This window comes from Austrofundulus limnaeus, unplaced genomic scaffold (assembly GCF_001266775.1).
Source record: "Austrofundulus limnaeus strain Quisiro unplaced genomic scaffold, Austrofundulus_limnaeus-1.0 Scaffold0, whole genome shotgun sequence".
Classification (NCBI taxonomy): Eukaryota; Metazoa; Chordata; class Actinopteri; order Cyprinodontiformes; family Rivulidae; genus Austrofundulus; species Austrofundulus limnaeus.
Window position 1 is genome coordinate 4,523,331 of NW_013952402.1, and position 4,931 is coordinate 4,528,261.

Consider the following 4,931-nt stretch of genomic DNA (forward strand, 5'->3'; position numbering starts at 1 on the left):
CACACACACACACACACACACACACACACACACACACACACACAATGAAGGCCAGCAATAATAAAAAGGGAATTTTAGCTGAGAACTCTCTGGAGTGAGTTTTCTGAGAACCGTCAGTGTCAGTAGAGGACACTGGTGGGTCATAAAGAGGAATCTTGYAGTAATCCACCAAAATCTCAGGACGTTGGGGTCAATTGCAGGATTTAAGTGGTACAGTACCCGCTGCTTTTCCCTTCTGGAAGTCCCTAATGCTATCTGAGCTATTCTGCAATTACATGATATAGCACGGCTCGAAGGTTCCTGTGGAAACTAACGGTACACAGTTAAATTCACTTTCCACCTCTGTGCCACTGCACAAAGTTAGAGGAGCTTCAAGACCACCTGAGCTCAGGTTCAGTGTGTGGATGACTTTTGGTTTGTGTGTGTGTGTGTGTGTGCATCTGACTACTTTTGTTTGTCCGTGCGTCAGGAATCCTCGGGGTGTGATTTTTATGAAACACAAGTCTGCAGATTGTATTGAGGGAAGGCTGCTCTGCTCCCATGAACAGAGAAGGCCAGCCAAACCCAGCTGGTCAGGCAGATAACAGCTCATACGACCACCTCAACCCACCTTAAAGATACTGTTAGATACTGTGTGCATCAGCAAATCAAGACAGAAAAGGCGTTGCATTAGATGTTTTACAGTACCATAAGCAAAATTACAAGTTTGCTTTAAAAGATATTTTGTGAAAATGGCATTTAATTATTTGTGTCCGTGCATGTGTTTGTTAGAAAAATATCCCAATATAGAGGACTGATTTTAACAAAATTCTCAGAATGTACCGTATTTATTCAAGTATAATATGTAAAATTAAATCCATAAAATCATCCATAAAGTTAGGGGATAGTACTATACTCGGATAAATATTTTTACTTATGTATTTTAACTGAAATATCAGCTTCATTCACAAAATTTCTGAGTCTGGAAATGAGACCACGATGTAAAAAGCAGTTGAAGCAAGCTTACCTGTGACACTCCTCTGTGCCTCAGAGCGAGATAGTAACAGATCCATGTAGGCAACATGATGTGAAAAAAAGAAAGAAAAAAAAAGGCAGTCGTGCACCTTAGTAATGATAATGAACTCATGATATTAGCGTGTGACCAAGCTGCTGCTGGAACAACAACAAACACATGTTCATCTGTAATGGCGGCCGTCTACTGGTGCTCTGAAAAAGTTTGTATCCCTGAAAAAAGTTTCCCCACCAGAGGGGGCGCTTGCGAGTAGGAAGTAATCTGCTTTCCCCCCAGAAGATGGACAAAATCTCATGCGAAGTCTCTAACTTTTGTGTTGCCGCATCCTGGTGAACTATGTGTAAAATGCCAGAATTCATATGATGCTGCTACAGCTGATATATATTTGTTGTCAAAATACCTTTTTGTACATATGTTGTTAAAATAAAATGAACAGTCCAATGATCATTTTACTGGTATGTATAAAGACTGCAAAGGCTGAAAAATCTTGAAGTCTGTATGAAATTGGAGGTAGTTTGAGGATTATATTTCTTATGCTTTTTAAGCTCACAAAAGTGGGGGTCGTATTCTACATGAGATCGTATTATACACAAATAAATACGGTAAATATACAACTGATTAATATTTGAAGTCACCCATATTCAAGATGGCCGCCACAGCTTATTAACTTTGTTTTTTTATTTATTTTTATTTTTTGCCACTTCAGTAGAAAGCATAACTGAATATCAGAATATTAGTATCTTAGCTTCTTCATCATCAGTGGCTTTTTTAGTAGGAGAAAAAGAAAGAGAAAGAAAAAAGTGAAATGTAATGAGAAAGAGTGAAAGAGAGATTAGAAGATACGTATGTGAAATATATGTTGAGAAAACACAAGACAGTACACCCGACTTCTTGGCTCCACACCTACAAAAACAAAGATAGCAAAACTATAGCACCAAAAATGCATATCTATATAATTATAAKGACCATAGCCTTGCTGAAAACCATACCCATATACATATATAAATTTATACATATACACATAAACCTACCCATACCTGCATATCCAAACACTTTCATATACTGTATATATACACATACACATGTACATATATCTATATATCTAAACATACACATATGGACATACCATTCAGTCAGTGCCCGAATAGAAAACCCAGGATGTAAACACCTGTTTGTGTGCGGTTGTGAGCRTGCATGGATCTCTCCAATGGAATGTTTCAAAGTGACTGTGGGGGGACCACAGACCCGACCCGCAAAGCCGGAAGCYGACGTAAGGGAGACCAGTGCCAAAGACCCCGAGAGGGACCCCGAGACGGACCCCAAGCGCGCAGCCCCAGAGACACCCGTGCCGGAAGGGCCGCCCACCCACCCCCCAAAGTGGACCACCGGAGAGAACCAGAAGAGCCCACCAGCGACCACACAGCTTATTAACTTTAGAAAACACACACAAAAAATGGCTCTGAGTCAGTCCATTTTATAGATAGTTGGCTAAAATTTGGTGTTGTAGTAGCTGAGAGTCCTCCTAATTACATTCTCTGAGCGCTGATGGATCACAACACAGCTTTGTGTGAAGCTGTGGTATGCAAGATGACAGGTAATATGGATTCCTTCAAGGAATGCTGGTTTCATTTTAAGAGCGTATTCCAGTCAAAGTCAATGAAACTGAACAATATGACAGTTATTGTCCGTCTTGGCCTTTCTCTCTTTGATGTGGCCAGTTTAAGTTACAGCCGTGTTAAAGGAGACAGGCAACACTGGCAGGCATCCAGAAGCACAATGGACTCTACTCATGTGGCCCACGGCTGCCTCAATATGAAAGGAAAACGTGATCCAACGCTCGGCACATGGAAGAGTGCAAGAGACCTTTAGAGAAGATACTTTCTATTCTGGATAGGATTCCTACAGATGCAAGCAGTGCGCTTTGTTTTAGGGCCCCCAGGGGGCCCGCCTTTGAGTCATGTTTAAGCTCTCCTCTGTCTGTCTGCATGCCACATTTAAACAGATGTGAGGCCCTGCGACATAAATCACACACTGTACTTCATCTCCTGCACATTACCATTTTATGTCATAAGCGCTGCTAGCTCATAACTTAAAGGGCCCAAATGAGGCATCAGATAGTGACCCGAAAATACTTGGAACGGTTTTCCCATTAAAACGCAGAGCTCAGGCTGCAAGAGCTGAAGAGTGAGATGTGTTAGGAAAATCCAACAACCATATTGTTGATCTGGTTGCTCTCTTGTGAGAAACTTTTATGGGAAGGTTTGAGCGCATTTTGAAGTGACAAACCGAATGAGAAACTCATAACTTTGCACATATTGTTGTAAAATTTTAACCAATATCAAAACTGTTTTCAAAAGTTGCAGACAGAACATGTGCTTTATGTGTTTTTAACTGTATGTTTGCAGTAAATTACAGAAATTCTAAAGTGTAACTTAATGACAAACAGCATTTTATTTTAAATTTTTTTGCGAGTACAAAATGTCCTTTTTTGTGCTTTTAGGGACTTTGTGATGTTTATAATTTATGTTTTTGTTTATATAAAACTGAATTCTTCCAAGAAAGTAATTTTCTACAGCATCACTTTTTTTTTCACATCAAAGTGTCATTCTGTAGTTTTTGTGGTCATTTTGAGGCTTTCATTCCAAAGTGAGTTTGTGAGTGACCTGTCATGTTTTTATACTTAGTATCCAAAGTGCACAAAGAGTTTCAACATGTTTTTTGTTGAAAGATTCTTGTTTGAGATATGACAGACAAAAAAAGGCAGCAGAAAGAAGAGACTAAAGTGGAGAAAGTGATGGTAACATTAAAGCTTTGACAAAGTGAAGTGCTGTAAAATTCTTGGACTCTCTCCATTCTCCATTTCCACCCTGGCTCAATGTTTGAAGACGAACAGCAGGGCTTTCCAAAAACACCTCCCTATACTGCCTTTTACTCTGTTTAATGTTTGACTCACAAACCTCTTATCCTCCACAACAATAACTCAATGACACCAAAATATTTGTCAAAATCAGTCATTATTTGAGTCTTTTTTAACTGAACAAAAATCTCAAAACTTTATTTTTGTACAAGTTAATTACATAGTACATACATTTTCCTGCTGCTTTAGCAAAGACATGTCTGTTTATTTGCTGAGAACAAACAAAAAAAAAAAATGCTGCATACACGCCAAGCTACACAGAACTGATTCCCCCCAGAACATGGCAGCAATTCCCTGAGAGACAAGTGATGAGGGTGGTTAAAGCCTAAATTATTTCTCAGCAGTATCTAGATGGTGGTTTTCAGTCTGAGCTCAACTAAATTTCAGGCTCCCTTTTTTGACACATGTTCTGGCATCAACACAGCTGGGCCCCCTGCCAGTACACCGCCCCAGTGAAAACCCAAATGAATCGCAGTGGAGGCTGCGTGAGACACAACAAACTTGAAGCGAACCATTAGAAAGCGTTAAAATCCGGTGTCTGTTTCAGTGCTCCCAACAGCACCAGACAATTAAAAGCCTGACCCCGACAGGCCTGAGAACGCACGGGAACCCTYGGAGGAGGAAAAAGTGGCCGTAAGAATACGGACCGCCTTTAACAAGGACGCACACACACAAACGCTCAGTGGCAGTGAGGAGGCTCAACTCCCCACGACCCAAGCAGCAAAAGCCTGACAAACTTTGACCTATCTCATTAACTGTCCAGACACTGAGGTCTGGACTGGGGTGATAACCTTTGGACCCTGACTTTTAACCCCGGGGGTCTGAACTGTGCAAGGACTCTCCGCAGTGTGTGTGTGTGTGTGTGTGTGTGTGTGTGTGCATCTGACTACTTTTGTTTGTCCGTGCATCAGGAATCCTCGGGGTGTGATTTTTATGAAACACAAGTCTGCAGATTGTATTGAGGGAAGGCTGCTCTGCTCCCATGAACAGAGAAGGCCAGCC

At 40.9% G+C, this 4,931-nt stretch overlaps 1 protein-coding gene across 1 annotated transcript in view; it reads right to left on the reverse strand.

Moving 5' to 3' along the window:
• Window positions 1-1,039, reverse strand: part of golga7bb (golgin A7 family, member Bb) — a 39,148-nt gene extending 38,109 nt beyond the window's left edge. Inside the window, exon 1 of the mRNA XM_014027415.1 lies at window positions 1,007-1,039. The gene's annotated coding sequence lies outside the window, so the exon portion shown is untranslated. The remainder of the gene's footprint in view (window positions 1-1,006) is intronic.
• Between the last annotated feature and the right edge of the window lie 3,892 nt (window positions 1,040-4,931).